General features: G+C 51.3%; 1 long non-coding RNA gene across 1 annotated transcript in view; it reads left to right on the top strand.

The window, feature by feature from the left end:
• Positions 1-15,599, top strand: part of LOC135898403 (uncharacterized) — an 85,115-nt gene extending 69,516 nt beyond the window's left edge. The window contains exon 5 of the long non-coding RNA XR_010563321.1: positions 14,620-15,599. This is a non-coding gene — a long non-coding RNA (uncharacterized lncRNA). The remainder of the gene's footprint in view (positions 1-14,619) is intronic.
• The last annotated feature ends 1,753 nt before the right edge of the window (positions 15,600-17,352 follow it).

Raw genomic sequence — 17,352 nt, forward strand, 5'->3', positions numbered from 1 at the left:
CGCTCGCTGCTGTCGTTGCTTGGCAACAGTATTCGATGTCTCCGCCATCTCCCATGGCAACGGACAACCGCATCTTCCGCGCTCTTTCCTCCCTTAATTACCATCTCTGTCTTCGACTATGTGTGTATAGGCGCTCTGACCTTGCTCGGTTAAGTGCATGAGGGATGTCCTTCGAGGTTGTTCAGTTCTCTAGAAGTGAAGAACGCAGTACGCAGATGACGCGATAACAGCCTTAACGCAATATAGTGCCTTAGAATTTCGCTTCACTTTCATAACCCTAATTAGTGTCGTGAGTGTAGTTACGTTGTATCGTCTGCAGAGTGGTTGGGCACCAATCAGAGTTGCCAAAGGATAGGTTGAGTCATCTCATTGCCAGTAACCTTCTAGTACTTCCAATCGCGTTGATGCTGGCGCATATGTCAGTCGTAGCCAAACATGGCTAACCCATACCGTTCAGAAGTTTCCATATGGCATGTTTGTACTTGCTGGTTTCTATGGATTAAGAAGGGAATGAAAGTAAAAAAAAAAAGTTTAACGAACGGCACTTTTGAGAGTCTAAGTTCCTTTGACGCGTGTTATCTAAGTTCCTTTGACGCGAGTTACCTCTGTAACTCGTAAGCGTGAGTAACATTAAAAATTTTAGGCAAAGTAAAAAACAGACAACTTCGAGGCATTAGGTGTCTTATGACATTCTACCTCAGATTAATAAACAGGTGGTTTTGAACCTTTGCAAAATCTACCGCCGACTGCAGAAGTTTTCGAAGCACGGAATTTAAGGAATAAATTTGTCGCATCCTTGCCATCGAAAATGTAATTCAGGGATTCATTGTGTTGATCGCCACTAGGAAGTAAGCACTAACGTTTTCGCTTTCGGCAAGGACACTTTATCAGCAACGATTTCTGTTAAACTTATGCGGCTGTGTATAGGGCACATATGCTGGAGGAGGAACCGTCAGTTTAGCGTAAACATTTCACCGTCGTTTCGTCAAATGCAGAAATGTGTCTGCCGGCTGCTTCACGTGAGACGTCGCACTCCTTTGCAGTCAATAGCAGAGAAGGGAGCAAAGGGAATGCTTCGCTAAGGAAGGAGATGGTGTTTAGCGAGGGGAGCGTTTCGCAGGTCGCTCGCGGCGAGCGTGGCGGTTCTCCTTGGCGAAGCCGATACCGTTACCGCGACTGCGCACTGAGCTCTGCGAAGAGGGAGCGCAATGAGAAAAAGTCGATTGACTGCGCGCTGCGCCACCGCTGCACTCGCGTTCGCTCCGGTGCTTTTTCCACGCATTGCGCAACTTAGCCGTTGCCTGCTCCTTCCCAGTCGTCGCTCGCATTTTCTTTTTTTTTTCTTTGCTTTCTTTTTCTTTTTGGGGGCGGGGGGGGGGCGAGGTGGAGCTGTTTCTTTCACTCTCTTCTTTTCCCGTTGTCCCTGTGCTGTAGTTCCTATATCACAGTCTCTCGTGCTCCCCTTGAAAGCCGTATAATGTACCACTATACTTTCAATCAAGCTTCATATAGAGACCGATGCGGCTTCCTTTACGTTCGTGTCAGCCTCTGTGACGTTACTTAGTAGAAATGGCGTCAAAGAAAAAATGCCGGTAATATTTGCTGTACCGTATCAGTCTACGTAGGGGATGAAAATGCAAGCTGTAAGTTTTCTGTTGATTGCGCTCAGTGACGGCCCTCACGGCCATCTTAAGTAAGCCTGACGATGTTCGACGGGTTTACCTTTTAAAATCTAGCCCGCTCAAAATGATAACTGTGTGCTTTGGGTATACTGCAGTCCGCAAGTTTCGCGGGAATTGCTGCAGCAGAGGCGGCGGTCTATTCAAAATTGGCGTTAAGAGTAAAGCAAGAAAGAAGGCAAAAAAAAAACATACAAGCAGGGACAGCAGGCGAAACTTGCGTGACCGTTTAGAACGTGTGTGGCTCAGCCGACTTCGTGTGAGCCCTTCGGAAAGGAGTTCTAGCCTTCTGTACCACTTCATTCGGCTAAGCAGCTAATGACGAGCGCATGCGGTGGCTCATTGGATCGCTTCGCCAAAGGGCGCGCTGTCGTGACGCAACAGGAGCGGGCCCTTTCGTCACTCCATTACGGCGTGACGGGCGGCCCCTCGAGCGCGAGCGACGTGCTCGGGGTCACGCGTCGACGAGCGGTTGCCGCGGAGGCGGGCTTTTATTTGCGACTCTGGTTCCCAGAAGCGCGCGACGCCGTTGTGCGCCTGCGTACGTAGGTAGTTTGTGCTCTCCCTGCGTCGCAGCAGTTTTGCACTCTCGCTTCGCACCGAGGTTGAGGGAAAGATGGCAGAGGAAGGAGGTTCTCGTGACCGGCCGGAGGATAGCGCAAATCGACCACCGCCGCAGCGAGCCGACATCGGTCTGCGCATGGGCAAACTACGTCGCAAACTTATTTCCCAATCTTTGGCTTACGGTTTCGTGCAAGCGACTTAACGCCTAGGGAAGCTTAAGACTCCATTAAGACTGAAGTCGCTCTGTAGACGTGAATAAGACTGTGCTAAAGAGCTTTGTGCAAGCGGGCCCGGGTCTCCCGCTCGGTCTTGTCTTGGTGCTCAGGGCGCGCCTACAGATTGTTGAGACGAGGCGCCGGTATGACGAAGTGGCCGCCTTCGAATATATCGTGCCAGGAAGGCACTTGCTGTGTCCATTTTTCAGCCATTCCCATACTTAGACGTGGCGCTCGTTGCATTTGTGTCGTCGTCAGTAACGAAACCGCAGTTACCATCGGATAGTGATACCGCTACCGACAATGTTCTAGCACACCCTCTTCCTCCTCCCGTTCCTTACTTTCTTATTTTTTGTGGCGGCAGTGGGAAGGGTCTAGTACTCGGTTATAGCACAAACCCATTTACAAGGAAATTGTCTTAATGGGGAAATTTTCTTTGCCTGAATACACTGTTACTGTCCTCGTACGGAATTCATGTTTTCCACCTGCCAGTCGGACTTGGGTTGTGAGGAAGTAAACGGTGGTTACAGTGAAATCGTAATTCTGCACTTTTTCCTAACACAAAAGTACTGGCGCCTGTATACTTGAGGGCAGCTTCTGTTGGGAAGAAAGGCACGTTAAAGTACGATTCTGCGCCTTTTTTTTCAACACACTCCGCTGACATACTTAAAGACGGCCACTGGTGAAAACGACTTAGCAATGATGTATTGTCTGTCCACTTTTTTGCGTTACTGTGAATTTATTAAGTATTGTCAGTAATAAATTTTTCGTAATACAATAGCTTCTTAAGTTAGGTCTTCCCTCTATAAGTTTAAGTAGATGTGAGTCGGGTTCATACCATCTCGTGGTATAAAGAGTTACACTTAAATGTCGACTGAAACAGTCCGCATCTGTATTAGGTTCATGCTGTCAGTGGGCAACCAGCCAGGCGATCGCCTCGGACGTAATTCTCAAACACAGCTCCAATCTCTGGTTTATCTTTCCGAACTTTTAAAAGACAACCCGTCGTATGATATCGTCGCTCTACGTTCTCACAACGTGTACTCTTGATTTCGGAAACACATTCGAGATCTCTCCGGGAGGGAGATCTTGCCTGAGAACCCGAAGCAGTAATGCAGAGTATATATAAGTTTAGCAAAAGAACGAAGCTGACCCGCGAGGGCAACGCACCAGGCTTCCATTTCGGGCGTTCCTTTCTTCTTGGTTTCTTGCCCCCCTCTTCGCATTAGAAATGCTCGAGCGTCGGGGGGCCTCTTTCCTGCGCGCGCGTTCATACGGCTGTCGGCGCGACGGCCCCCGGCCGCAGGAGTGAGCGCGCGCGTCCGCTCGCACATGCGGGCCCGTATATCACGCATTCGACGTCGCCGCATTGTCCACGACAGCGTGCCTCCTCTGTCGAGCGAGTCGAGCCGCGCTGCTGGGGTCACCGCCGCCTCGCGTAGCTCGCGGTGCTGAGCACGACCCCCGAGTGTTTCGTGGCGGCGGCGGCGGCGGTGACCGCGGTCTGCCGCGCCGGGCGCGCTCGCCGGCGTTCGTGACGACTCCATTAGCAGAGCCGCTCGCGCGGCGACCACGTTAGTGTCTGCGCGCTGGTGACGACTCGTCTCGCGCCCGCTCAGCGCAGGGCAGTGACTGTCGGGCCGTTCACCTCATTCGCTTCTTCTTCTTCTTCTTCGGCCGTCGCATTGCGCCGAATACAAGGCGCGCAGCACTCCCGGCTTCTGCGTGCCGTCTGACTGTGTGGCAGTGTTGACAGATGCTTTTCGAGAGAGTATAGCCGTGATGCACCTTTCTTTCTAGAGAGGCGTCAAAATGCGCGATTTTGGGCGATTGCTCGTGAATGCAAAAATAAAGAAAAAGATGAATAACGCTATACTGCAGAAAATGTGGCACGCGGAGAGAGACAGCTCTTTTACATACTCCACAACGATGCTTCGAAACTTATTCAAAATGATTTGATTACGTCGTGGCTGGGAGGTCAGCTGTAAATGTATTAGATAGCAGATACCGAAGAGTGAATGAGCGACAATGACAAAGGATTAAAATAACTACAAGATACCACTATTTCGCGTTTCGGAATTGCAGCTGTATGGTAACGAAATGAAGACGTAGCTCGGAGACTAAAGAAGCGGATAGGTAATGTACCGATTTGCTCTTGACGACCTTACGTGGTTCAGCTCGGATTCCGTCAGGGAATGACGACGACATGCGCAGTCGTAATGAGCCTCGCGCATAGTAACGATATCCTTCCTTGCATTAGGTTTAGACGTCGTCGAGGCATCCGACTCCAAACGACGACGCGGAATTCAGAGCGCGCGACCTCGTCACGTCGTCGGACGTTCAAGCTATAACAACTGTTGCGTGCGCGTCGTTCTTGCTTCCTCGTGCGTTCGCTTCGTGAGGCACCCTGACGGCTGGACAACCGACTCACATGCGACCGCCTCCCGTCTTCCAGCATTCGGCCCGCTCGCCGGCGCATGCCTTCGGGTGCACGGCGATACGATGCGTTGTCAGCGCTCCAAGCAAACGGGACGTGCGTACGTTGCAACTCTTTCGAGGCGGGCATTTGCTGTCCGGTTGCCGCCGTTGCGCCACCTATATCTATTGGCAGGAAGCACGTGCCGAGGCGTTCAGCGAAGTGGTCGCCGTGACGGCTTCAGTTGCGCGATCGTATAAGGGCGGCTGCCGATGGTCGTCTTTCTCAGTAGAGCTGCAGACACTATGTCATCGGGCAGCATTCTGTCATTGGCTACACTGTGGCTGGTTCGCTTTTCTCTGTTTTTGATTCCGTTTCTCCTTTTCACCGATCTGCCAACTTAATATTGCTTTTTTTTTGTTATTGTAAAGAACGGCATCTACCTTTCGTCGATAGTTCTCTCCTGTTCGTCGAAAAGCAAGCTGCGATATCGTAGCGAAGTGTTCACGCGCACGCCACTTGTCTGTAAATAGACTTGGTGCTCGTACCTGCGGCCCGCTACTCGCAGGGCTGATAGTTTAGTTCAGATTCCGCTGAGTCGATCCCTTTACCGACACGGAGTACGTATAGCGAGCAAATCCGGGTTCATTTCACCAATTAGAAGGGAGCGCTGCCGCCATGACAAGAAAGGGAATGGACAGCATCGAGAGGTTGTTATATCCGCGTTCGTCAGGTATCCATCAATGATATTCGAGGCAATGCCAAGGCGGGAAAGTACGACATGCTTCCAGGACACGTATGCATGCAAAACTGGAGCAGATACGCTGTACTTTAAGATTTGCTAATAGTATATACTTGTCTGGAGAGGTGTGTAATAATAGCTCCATGTAATGAAGAAAAGCATGCAATGATGTTGGTCCGAGAACAGCCTAAAGACTGTCGAGTGCGGCTGAAGGCGCCGTTTCGAAAGCGCTGACAGATGCGGCTCCACGAGGGATGGAAAGCGATGATCCCCGCTGACCTTGAACGCGAACGTAGCGCGTAACCTCGACGTAAACGCCGGCAGGGCTTTAGGAGCGAGCGAGAGGCTGCCGTTGCAAGCGCCATCGGAGAGCCTTGGCACCGCAAATGGCGCCGGTTGTCTCCCTCGCCCCCTTCTACCGTTCTCAGCGCCCCCTAGCCGCCGTCCTCAGCACGCAGGGACGATTCATTTGACTCGCAGATGCGGGCTGCACTATACATCATACTAGGTCTCGGCGTTGTCGCAGGTTGGCAGGCTTGCTGGCGAGCCAGACGACGGGGCAGGCAATAAAGCGCCGTCTTGCGCAACGGCGTAGCCAGGCACCGGACGGCGGCCCGCTCGAGCGCAATGTAGACAGGCGTGGAAGGGAAACGAGCCGGTGGTGGAAGAACGAGAATGCGTGAAACAAAAATAAGAATTATGCTCGCGCGAAGGAAAGGCTGCATTCGCACTTCCGCTGGCGCGCTCAGCTTAAGCGAATGTCATGTTCCGTGGGTTTATTTATGGGACGAGGCCGCGTATATACGTGTGCGTGTGTTCCTCCCGTTACGTTCAGGCGTACGTGCTCGGCACTAGTGCTTAAAAAGAAGGGGAAACACCCATCGGACCCGCCGTGCTCTCGCTCTGTAGTCTCCCAGCGAGGTGTGGAACCGCGCCGCTGTTTGCTTTCGGCGGCCCGAATGCGAAGGGCAAACGTACTAAGGTACTTCCAACGCCCGCACCTTTGATGCTCGCGCCGTGCGCCTAATATTTCCGCTGGATGTACGGTCATAAGCTGGCCGTCGAGACCACTCGGCGTCTACTGTTTGCAGCAGATGAAATACGAAGATGCAATGCGCAAACTTTTGAGAAACAGCCCCAAAGCGAAATCTCAGGATTTCTGTGGCGTAACCATCGTTTGTTGCGGAGCTGCACCAAATTAGAACAGATAGCGAGAACCATGACGTAAAGCTGTCAAGGCATTTGTAGAACCTGACCGGAATATGGACCGCTTCTTTTGGAATTTAGTCGGCACCCTACTCTTGGAAGTTGCATTGCGCACTGTCTTCCTGTACATGAGGAAGGGTGACTGGCGGCCTTAATGAAACGCGCACGCGCGCACACACACGCACACACACACACTGCGGAGAAAGTAGCTGGACACATCAGTATAGAGCGAGCGTTGAGTAGCTGCAGACTGACAGCACTGGGAAGCAAGATACGATGTTTGCGGTACGCTTGGAAGTTTCACGTCGTATAGAGCACGAAAGCTAACGTGTAAGACGCAGATACAGTGTAATGGCACACTAGCGCTTCTGCAGTGCCAGCTACAGTAGACGCGGCAGCGTCGTCGCCATGGTCGCATAACCAGTCGCAAACTAGAACGGCGCGTGCTGTCCCCCTCTCGCCACCGAAAAGAATGTAGGCCAAGCGTACACTGCAAGAAGGCCGCATGTTTTCGTTCAGGGTCTCCCAGCCGCGTGTACGTGTGCGCGCGCAGGCTGATCGGTCTCGTTTTTTTCTTTTTTCCTTTTTTTTTCTTCTGCTGTTGCGGCTTCTCCTGCTCTTGCTGCTGCTGCTGACCGGCCGCATTGTTTGGAACTGTGACCTGCCGCCGCCGTTATGACCGAGCTTGCTTGCGCTCGATACTACGACCTGTCCGATCCGTCCCTCAAGAGTGGCGGAAAAATAGAGGGGACAACGTGAGGCGCTAGGCTTCGCCGCGAAAGGGTTAGCTGTTGACTGCGTGATCTGTTCAGTGGAGCAGGAGCAGGCTGCGCGTCGATTTCAACCTCGCTCCGATTTCACATATGCCGCTGCTGTATTGTGGTGGTGTCGCCTTGCTGGAGCGGAATTTCCTGGGGTTGCTATCAAACGGTGTGTCGGGTCGGTTTCGGTACTTCTTTCTTTTTAAGTTTACTAGACGTAGTCTCGTTGTGCGTGAGCATATGTGGGTCGGTTTCCTTTCTCATTTGTTGCGCTTTGTTCATCGATTCCATTACAGGAGTCGCGAAGCGTACACTACACATACCTCACGCGCAGTGTCTGGAAATGTAGACTATGAGTTGACCAAAGGCGGCGTTGATCATGCGATCGAATGGCAGGTTACCTCTGGCTACTAAGGCGGAGCAATGGCAGCGATTTCTCGAAAGGTTCACAATGGAAGCGGTCATTCGCGTTTCTTGTGTGAAACCCACCTGAGTTTCATATTTAATGCATTCTCCCTGCGCTGCACTGCCGAAAATGAAACGGAACAATTGGAGACGCCTTGAAGGTCTTTAGAGCGCGCAAGAGCGTGCTCAGCCGACACACGCGGTAGACTTTATTGATGCCCAGAGACTCCGACTGTACCCGCCGCTCGCCGGAGCTACCTCGTGCGAAGAAGATGGCCACTGCACCCGCATCTCAATATTAGTTTTTGCTCTTCTTGCCCTTCCTCGCTGTGGTGTCGTCGCTTGCCGTCTCCCTCTCTGCTCCGGTCGTCGTCGTCAGCGGCGGCGTGGGCACCCCGCGCCGTCGGTCCTATTTTAACCCGTTCGTGCCGCCACCGCCGTCTTCTGGGAAGGCGTCCAAGGCGCCGAGGTCACGCCGTCTGGGATGCTGGCCCCGTCGCTGTAGGCTGCACGCACACACGCACGCACGCACGCTTGCCGCCCCGAGGTGCCAGACCGGCCCAGACCCTCGCCGCCATTCTCTCCTCCCCGTCTGGCGTGGCGCTGCATCGCTTTTTCCGTTCCTCGTCGACTCCCTTTGTGCCGGTAGGCAGCAGCAACCACCGCCTCTTTCCTCCTGGCCGCCGGTGTGATGACGGCGCAGTCTCGAGACGGCGTGGCTGCGGCACCAAAAAAAATAAATGGAGAAATAAACGCGCGCGCGAACGCAGAATCCCGTCCACTACTGCCGCCGGTCTCGCGCTGCGCCCGACGCACTCTCAACCCGCTCCCTCTATCACCCGTTTATGTGCCGGGCCGAATGCTGCTGTTAAGTCGCCGGTTGGACTCCCAACTGTGGCGACTCCCGATTTCGCTGTGGTAGAGCGAAGAAGCATCGCACAAAATCGGTGCGCGATGGACGAGCGAAACATATGAACGTAATATCCACCTGATACAACGTTAGTAGCACCAACGACAGCATCCAGAAAGTTTTCCTGCAGACTTCGCAACGTACTAATGCTAGTACGAGTAGCGATATTTTTCCGTAGGTCCTTCCTGCAGACCTGATGGCTTTGATGCAGACATGTTTCCCGCGCTGAGAGGGGGATCGAAATTTAGCCTGTGGCACTTGACCTTCGCTTTCGCAAGCATGGTCAAGGTGTAGGCTCCGGACGTCATCAATTTCGTCACAGTTTACAGATATACAAAATTCGAGGTGCTTGTCAGAGTATTACAGTGCTTAAGTTATTACACGCAATTCAGACAGGGCTTACAAAGCCGTAAACTGGAAGGGATAGAACCAATAATTGCCGAGGGTGTGCCACATCGACACTATTGGAAGGCGCCGATGTAGGACATCGTGGGCTCGCTCTAGAGATCGAAAGGTGGAAAAACGAGGAAGCTGCTCCGCTCAAGCGCAGCTTGGAACCTTGTTCCTTCCCAAAGCACACGCCTGTACACTGGCAACTGTGGGCTCCATTTCTCAAGAGCACCCGTGCTAGCAGGTACGTACATGACCAGAACGAACGAGTACGTTTTGAGTTCCCTTGTTGCAGCGACGATTCGCTCGCAAAGCGCTCGTTCATCTTTGTCACACCACTAGAGGGAGCGAGAATCGCAGCCGATGCTTCTTCTGTCAGCTTCCGAATGCCTCAGCGGAGACGAAGTGCGCTGATGTTGGCGCTGTTTTGTTTCACTCATCACCTCTCGTAATGACGCGCCGTTCGCCGTACTCGTGCTACATGATGGCGTGCCCAGTGCGACTGAAATGAATCGGGAAATCGCGTGACACCCGCTCCTCGCGTGCCGCGGCTGACTGGGAAATCGTTTGAGGCCTTGCGAGCTGAGAGAACATTGGAACCATTGTCACTTGTGCAATCATATAAAATAGATTTAGAGAGACATTTTATTACTTACTACTACCTTGCCTTCGTTTACAAGATAGCGGTTCACGGGAATATGGAAACTTGAAGTGATTAACAATGGCAAAAAGCGACATTGATGGGTCTATCATTGTTGACAAGTTTGCCTTCGTTTAGATTCTTCCCTTTACCTGTGCGCAATCTAAAGATGTCCAATAGCTAATAGGTAACTGAAGCTGTAAGCCACGGTGTTATACAGTTATGAACCGTGTAGTGGGATGTAAGTATCATGTATATTCACTTCCAAGAAATGTTCAGTAGATCACCTGTCTATTGAACAAATGGGTTAATGTAATTGAAAAGTTTCGATGGCACCGCATCTAAAACGTCGTTCACTTCACAGAAGATGGTCGTTCCAACGCAAAGACTCGGCACTCCATCAGGCTGCAGGGCCTGCAGGTTTGCTTTACCAACGTTTTGACGCGCGGCCGTTAGTATAACGTACACACACACGTCTTGCGGGGTCATGTTAATCGGAAATCAGCTTCTCTTGCGCGAGATGAGGCCTACCTGTGATGCTTGGCCCGTTCTTCCCACAAAACAACTTGTGCCGGAGATTTCCGAAGAACCTTGCGTTCGAATTTATTCCCGCTTCTTCCTCCACTCATTTCTCATTGGCATAGCGCCGCCGGCAGTATGCACGGTCTCAGTAACAACGACATCGCTACACGCTTGGAAGAAAGTAAGAAAGTGAAAGAAACAACAATGGGCTGCCACTCGCAGTCAATCGACGCCAGCTAATTATCTTGCCACGTGTTCGTTGGGTGAGTGAAAAGCAACGGATGGTCGCTTGCCCGTCGTGTATGTCTACACCGTACTGCGCGTACGCGCTGCAACAATGCATCCCGATTCCCCTGACGTCGCTATCCCGCTTCCTTGTTTTTTTTTTTTTCTTTCTTCTATCAACTTTGTTGGCAGAAGAACGGCGTTGCGTGTACATCCTGCCCACTAACGATCCTCCCGCAGCCAGTATCCGAGCACCTTTTCCAGCCGTAACCGTTCTCCCCGCGTTCTCTCGGCGAGCAGCACGTGTGGTTTTCGTCCACGTCCAATTGCAGTAGCAACAGTAGTAGTAGCAACGGCATCACTGGCGAGGCTTTCACGCTACGCTGTGCTTGCTTGTCCGGAGGCATGTAGGTACAAGCGGTGGGCGATGCCGAAATCCATACGGGGCGATCGCGGGGCCGTGACGGCGCGAACCACGCGTCGCTGATCGCGCGGCGACGGCGTTTGCATTGTGTGCAAATACGGTCGGACCGGAGAGCCTAGCCTCCTCCCCGTCAGGTCGCAGCCCGTGTGCATAATACGCGACCGCTGCGTCCGATGCTGCCGGCGTTTCCGCAACGTGGGATGCATGATGAACACAACGGGGTGCGAGCTTCTTGTCGGCATCTTCTTGTTGACATCTTGGCATTGGGAGCTTCTTGAGGCAGAAAACGCCTGCGCTTACGGTTTCCTCTGCGCCGTTCCTCCCCTTCCTCTCGTCAATTTCTGGCGAAGCCTTATCCCGGCAGGGGCGTGTGCGCGTGTATGACCGCGTGCGAGTGCTTGCGAGATTGTATGGAGGGCATAAGAGCACGCGATAGTCAGCCTACCGATAAATAGTGGCTTAGTGGCATTTAAGCACGGGTAAGGTTTGGTCTCAAAGGACGAGAACAGCCGAGGCATAATGACGGGGAAGAGGATTGAATAGCGTGAGAAATGGACCGGTGTTTAATGACCCTGTGTTTAAAGACGCGGCGCCTGCGGTGGAATTGTGTAAGACTAACAACGTACTTGTTACTGCAGGTTTGCTGCATGTGCGATTACTCGTAGTGAAGATCATAATCTCTGTTAGAGGGTGTTATATTGATCATCTTCTCCGATCGGCATTACTAATCTGCAACGAATGTCACGTGCTCTTTTATTGTTGTTCGTTTGTCTGGTAAAGAAACGCTGGATTACCTCTTTTCGTACCAGCGTTGCCGTTGGAATTGCACGATCTCCTCCAAGCGTTCCGGCGGAAGCTCGTCCGGGATCGGCGGCCGCGTTCCGCGCAATAACTAAAGCGCGCTGCAGCGTGACGTCGTAAGGAGCTAGCGGCGCGTCGAGTCTTGCTATAAGGGACAAACAAACACAGCGCCTCGGGGTCGCACGTCGTCGGCCGTTCGCTCCGTCTCTTGCTCCTTCTTCGTAGGCGGCAGATAAAGCTACCCTGCCTCGGTGGCGGGCACCGTATGGGCTCACGAGTGTGTCCAGCTCTAGGTACAACCGGTATGACGCGCGGGTGATCGTCGCGTTAACCATTTTGGGCGGCAGACTACGAAGGAGGAGTGACTGCGAAATGCGGAAGTCTGGAGGAGGGAGGGTGCCGAGCGACTCCATTATTTCTTTTTTTCTTTCGTCTAACGTAGATGGCACTGTGAGGGAAAGAGGAGTGGAAGGAGGTCGGCGAGTGCTGCTGCTGTGCTGTGGACTGTCGGCTGCCTGCGCCGTTTCCTCAGCGCCATCTGTACGCTCGCGACGCATGCGCCGCGACGGCGTTACGTAAGTGACAGGTGATCGTTCAAACATCGCCGACATCACACGGATGTGCTCTTGCTCCACTCTCACCCTTACGTATTCTTTCTCCCCCCTGTACTAACAATCGTCGTTTCCTCTAGTTCTTTTCCTGATTTTATATTTTCGTTCTATTCGCTCCCTTTTCTTCTGTCCTTTTCTCTCTATTCCGTTCTTTCTCTCTGTCCTTCGGTCAGCAGTGAATGAGGCGGTGCCTCTCGAAAGTCGCCCGTGAACGCCAGGTGGCAACGCCAACGGCGTTGGAACAGCAACGCTTCGGCACATTTCCCAACGTTCTCGGGACGTTCAAGGCTTTAGCGCTATCTTATTCTGTTTTTTTTTCTTCCTCCACCGTTGGCGAGTAGGAACTGCAGCTACTGCGATTCCCGTTGTCTTTGGTACGTATGGACCTATAGCTTTTGCTCTACTTCCAGGCGAAAGGCGCCGGCAATTATTTTCGCTGGCTAGTACCTTCCGTATTCTTAGACCTGTTAGTTACTTGAACAGTTGTTTATCTGGTTATTTAGACGTGTCAGGCCGTTGTGCTTCTTAGGAAAATTGATTCTTTTTTTTTTCTTTCACTTCCTGATTGTGAATCGAGTTAGCTGTGCATTTCGATTTTCTCTTCGCTGTGTTAGGGCGGTGCATGTGCATTGAGCCATGTATGACAAAGGCGTCGTATATGGCATAGGCATATCCGCCAACAGCTCTTGATTTATTTCATTTTATTCTGTAGGACGTACAGTATTAAACGCTTATATGAACTGGTAATATGTAGGGAATACCTTAGCACGTATATAGTCCTCGGAAAACTACGGACAGACGCCTATTGGCGAGCGGAATTTCGACTTAAAACACGCCAGAGAGATCGAGCGCAAAGAATTGTCCATCTGCGTCCCCTATACTCGCACATGCGACATCTTTCTCGTTTTTATTTTTACATATGGCGTCTTTTTTTATTTATTTCGCCTGTCAGTACGCACGCGAAACGGTTGCGACAGCAGCAGAAGTTAGGCCGGCGCCCTCCGCTTCGTTCGACTGTGCCTCGTGATTCCAGCTGTTCTTGACGTGCAGGGAAATTGAGGTTCGACTCTGAATGCATGGAACGCTTCAGTTTTCATAGCTAACTTCTTTCTGTCTTTCTTTTTTTTGCCCGAAGGTCAGGTGCCTTGTATAGAGGGGCACTTGGCTCTTTCCGTACTGAAGCAGGTTCCACCCTCGTTCGCGCAGTTGTTGCGTCGGCGTCCAATTTAACTTCGTCCACGTGGTCAGCGGGTGCAGAGCAGCTGCCGGAACGTCGAATCAATTTTTTTGTCTGCTCGTGTAAGGACTTTTACGCTCGTTTTTGTCATGCGTGCGATCGGCGTCGAGACGCCAACCTGTCACCTGTAATCCATTTGCGTTGTCCTCATGCTGTAATGAATCTGCAGCACACTTGCCACCGGGCTGTGTAATGAGGTAAGAGTCGGTGATGTCCATTAATTTCGGCAGATACAGGATGCTGAAGATGTTCGCATTGTGTCCGTCCAGCTTTCGCAGTGCGCCGACAGAGACGCGATTTTCGCAAGGCCCGTGCTTCACCTTCCGAACTTGTGCAGCTCGCGTCCTGCTTCAGGCCGATTCGTTCCTGGGCGCATGCGTCGCCGGTGTAATCAAACGTACGAACTATGTACCTCTGTACAGCGCCATTGCTTTGGAACGAAGGCGTGGACCCTCGTAGTCTTATTGGATTTGAGCGACCGTCCGGCTACCGCACAGGGCGCAGGCATCGTGAGTTGCTTGTTCTCCCGGCACCACCCTTGGCGTCTTGATATCAGTTTATACAGCAGGGATTCGTTTCGAAGCAGCGTTAACTCGCGCATTAATACGCTGGCTACCGCTGAGAGCGTGCGCGGTAGGCAGTCGTCGTAGTTTACGGCCGACCATTTTGTCTCCTGCCGAGCAGGTGAAGGTGGCCGCCGCACAAGACAGGTGAGCAGCTAGAGGAGAGACGACCACGGGCGTGTGATGTGTGTGTAAGCAGGCGGCCACGGGCGATACCAGCTGTCCCGGTCAAGGTCGTCCGTATGGCGCCGGGATATGCGCGTCGTGTTCTCTCATGCTTCGCTCATGCTTGTTTTTGTTTTGTCCAGTGGCCACGCTGCGAGGAGAGAAGCCCGCCACCGTGCACGCGAGTCTCATTCTTGCATGGAGCGAGCTCGAGATGGAATGAAGAGTCGAGTGCAAACCGTTGGACGTCCGCTCATCGCCTACTGGACAAAGGGAAAGGACGCCGCACACACAAAACATGCCGTAGTTCATCAAACCATGCAACAAAATTTACAGCCTTCTGTCCGGTTCGTTCGGGCGAGCTTAGGGAGTTAGCGACTGGTTGAAGTCGAGACATTGCCCAGTGGCGACGGTACAACCACCCGCGGCGAAAGAAACTGCGAATTAAGTGTGCTAAATATGTCAGCATTGCATGCGGGGCTGGTGTGCTTTTAGGTTGAGATGAAGGGCATAAGGAAAATGGACAAATGGGGAAGGAAGGAATACATCAAGTAGGTACTAACATCAACGAAGTACTAGCAAAAGCGAAAAGCTAATCGAGAGTTTAAATTTTTGTATCATTTCTCCTCTTCGGTTTGGCACTAAAGTTTGTATGCAGCATGACGGCCGCGGGCAGTTATAGTACTTATACAGGATAATAAAAAAGAGCTAAAAAGCTCTGCAACCCTACGGCGACATCTGTTTGTGTGCGGCCCAGCCACCAGTTAATTGTACTTCATCAGGTGCTCTGGAGTGCATAGAGAACAACCAGGCATCTTTTGGAGTGCAAATGATAAGTGGCGAGAGTACTACGAGGCTTCACTGAAGACATCGTCGCCGCTTCAGCTGCGATGTGGTCCGTCCGTCAGCGTTGACTAACGCCGAATCACCAATGCAAGTGCACGATTTCAGTGAGTAAGAGACGCCGTCCTTTTCCTCTTCCTCCAGCATGTTTTACCAGTCTTTCACTGGACGTACGTGTAGCATGACACAGACGACGTCGTAACTTTTTGTTTCTCTTTATCTGTCAACTCGGCCCAGACCTAGGCGCAATAAAGTTTTCTCTCTCTCTCTCTCTCTCTCTCTCTCTCTCTCTCTCTCTCTCTACTTTCATTTATTTGCTCTCTTCTTTCTCTTTCTTTCCTTTTTTTCTTTTTTTTTTTCTTGTGAGTACCTTCGAACTGTCTTGGTAGCGGCAACTTTTGTCTTGTAATCATATGCATCGCCAAGCACGTCATTCAAGCTCTTCGAGCAGGTTTGGAGATGCAAGCTCACTTAGGTCCTCCAGTTCGCACCCGGCACGAGTCGACCCGGCTTCTTGGATTCGAACCTACAACCCCAGATGCAGCGGCGTGGTCCTTGGTCAGCAAACCGACGAGGGGGACACAGGACAACTATGAACGGGCAGAGAGCCAACGGTTCTCAGTCGGGAAAAGTCTTTATATACGAAGTTTATTTCACTAGTTCATCACAACTCACCATTTTCTCTCATACGCTTATTAGTTCTGTAAGTCAAACGATTAATCAACGTATGTAAGCTACCTCTTGCAATAAACTCTTGATTGATTGCTTGATTGTCTAATTTATGCCGTCTCCCCGTGCACAACATTCCATCCTTCGATGGGTGATATACCTGCACTAGCATTTCCAAGCGAACGGGACACCACATACAGGTGATATACATTTATGCACTCTCGCTTTACTTAAGACGTTATCAAAAGTGAGCACTTTTAAAATTTATTTAAGCTTAATTTCTTTTCACAGTTTAAACGATTTAAGTACTTTATAGCAGCACCTCTATCTCTAATGCACGCTTACAAGCCGAACTATTAGTGAAAGATTGTTCCAGTGTAAGTTGCCTCTTCAACTCATACGCAACCGGTAACAAGTTTTCAGCTAGCAAGACGAGAAATATAGGCACTGCTCTAATTGGGCATGAATGGCTGCCTTTACATTAACATCAGAAAAGGTCACAGGTCCGCTCTGTGGTCCACAGCTAGAATTTATCACAATGGTAGAAAGAAGCGGGTGATTAGGAACGGCTGCCTAATCGCGTTGTAAGAAATCTAAATCGTATAGGAGCCTTCTGTAGTTTTGAATGTGGCACTTAGACGGCAAACATTACTTGCAGCTGGGGGTTATACTGTGAGAGCCCACCTAGTAGACTGTCCATTCAAACCGCCGCTGATTGGCCGGGGCCGCACGTCTCCCCTTCGTTCGCACAGCTACATCCGATCAGTACATCAGCAGTGGCCGAAATGAACAGTCCACTAGGTGGACTCTTACAGAATATTTTCCCTTGGCATTCTAGTCCAAAATTTTTCAATGCGATTGAGTGAGTACACCGTGCGCGTTGTTTTATCTTGAACAGCTTAGCAGGATTCAGATTGCGCTACAGGAGGCGGTCCGATATTGCAATAGCAGCAGCGCTAATGGCAGTTGACATGATCCCTTCATTTAACTGATGCGGGCAGCAAACAAGAGTCGCAGGGATGTGCGAAGTCGGTCTAAGTACAAGGTAAGTGCCACGCTTACATTGTGGTTTCGGGACACTACAAAAATACTTACTGGTCCATAGTAAGTGCATGGTAGCTTGAACAAAAAGGGCACGTGAGGGGCCTTTTTTTTTTTTTTGTCAACCATGTGAAGCCAACAGCTAAATGTTGTTTTACAGTGAAGCTGTATATGGCTAGGGTTCCTTGCATCTTTGTTCACCGTGAACAAAAACTTATCATCAATGGTTCATACCTCCGTAAGCATTCATGCTCCCGTAGGCACGCAAAATACTTTGGAGCATGCTTAAGCTTCGCCTTTAAGGAAACAGGGTAGGCAAATTT

The sequence above is a fragment of the Dermacentor albipictus genome, chromosome 4, assembly GCF_038994185.2.
Source record: "Dermacentor albipictus isolate Rhodes 1998 colony chromosome 4, USDA_Dalb.pri_finalv2, whole genome shotgun sequence".
NCBI classification, from domain to species: Eukaryota; Metazoa; Arthropoda; class Arachnida; order Ixodida; family Ixodidae; genus Dermacentor; species Dermacentor albipictus.